Here is a 1,893-nt window from a genome sequence, read left to right as displayed (position 1 = left end):
CACAGAGACACTCACAGAGAGACACACACTCTCTCTCACACACAGAGACACACGCTCTCTCAAACACAGAGACACACACACACACTCTCTCTCACACACAGAGACCCACGCTCTCTCAAACACAGAGACACACACACACACTCTCTCAAACAGAGACACACACACACTCTCTCTCACACACAGACACAGACACTCTCACACATAGAGACTCACACATTCTCAAACACAGTGACACACACTCTCACACAGAGCCACATACACAGAGACACACACTCACACACAGACACACACACACACTCTCATACACTCACACAGGCACACACACACTCTCAAACACAGGGACACACACTCACACACATACACTCACACACAGACATACACTCTCACACAGAGACACACACTCAAGCACAGAGAGACACACTCTCACACCGAGACACTCATACACTCTCAAACAGAGACACACACACACTCATACACTCACACACAGAGATACGCACTCAGCAACAACAACTGAAGACAGACACACAAAAAGCCGGATTCACTGTCCTGGACAGGGCAGCATCTGTGGAGAGAAGGGACTGCCCTGGGATACTGAAGCAGGAGCAGCATCTTTGCTGAGACTGCCCTGAGATACAGGAGCATCTTTGCTGAGACTGCCCTGAGACACAGGAGCATCTTTGCTGAGACTTCCCTGAGATACTGGAGCAGCAGCAGCATCTTTGCTGGGACCAAAGATCTTATAAGATCTTTAGCTGGGACTGCCCTGAGATACTGGAGCAGTATCTGTGGAGAGAAGGGACTGCCCCTAGTTACTAGAGCAGCATCTTTGCTGAGACTGCCCTGAGCTACTGGAGAATCTTTGCTGAGACTTCCTTGAGATACTGGAGCAGCAGCAGCAGCAGCATCTTTGCTGGGACCAAAGATCTTATAAGATCTTTGCTGAGACTGCCCTGCGATACTGGAGCAGTATCTTTGCTGGGACTTCCCTGAGATACTAGAGGAGCAGCAGCATCAGCATCTTTAGCTGGGACCAAAGATCTTATATAAGATCTTCAGCTGGGGCTGCCCTGAGATACTGGAGCAGCAGCAGCATCTTTGCTGAGACTGTCCTGAGATACTGGAGCATCTTTGCTGAGACAGCCCTGAGATACTGGAGCATGTTTGCTGAGACAGCCCTGAGATACTGGAGCATCTTTGCTGAGACTGCCCTGAGATACTGGAGCATCTTTGCTGAGACAGCCCTGAGATACTGGAGCATCTTTGCTGAGACAGCCCTGAGATACTGGAGCATCTTTGCTGAGACAGCCCTGAGATACTGGAGCATCTTTGCTGAGACAGCCCTGAGATACTGGAGCATCTTTGCTGAGACTGCCCTGAGATACTGGAGCATCTTTGCTGAGACAGCCCTGAGATACTGGAGCATCTTTGCTGAGACAGCCCTGAGATACTGGAGCATCTTTGCTGAGACAGCCCTGAGATACTGGAGCATCTTTGCTGGGACTGCCCTGAGATACTGGAGCAGCAGCAGCATCTTTGCTGAGACTGCCCTGAGATACTGGAGCATCTTTGCTGAGACAGCCCTGAGATACTGGAGCATCTTTGCTGAGACAGCCCTGAGATACTGGAGCATCTTTGCTGAGACAGCCCTGAGATACAGGAGCATCTTTGCTGAGACAGCCCTGAGATACAGGAGCATCTTTGCTGAGACAGCCCTGAGATACTGGAGCATCTTTGCTGAGACAGCCCTGAGATACAGGAGCAGGAGCAGCAGCAGCATCTTTAGCTGGGACTGCCCCCACAGCATCCGCCGTACAGCAAGATGGCGGCGCCCAGGGGGCGGCAGCGGGCGGAGCGCCGGGCGCCGCCATCTTGTTGTACGGAAGGAGGGAGGGA

The sequence above is a fragment of the Amblyraja radiata genome, unplaced genomic scaffold (genome assembly GCF_010909765.2).
Source record: "Amblyraja radiata isolate CabotCenter1 unplaced genomic scaffold, sAmbRad1.1.pri scaffold_391_ctg1, whole genome shotgun sequence".
Lineage (NCBI taxonomy): Eukaryota > Metazoa > Chordata > Chondrichthyes > Rajiformes > Rajidae > Amblyraja > Amblyraja radiata.
The sequence above is the reverse complement of the archived record's forward strand: the minus strand, read 5'-3'. Positions refer to the sequence as shown.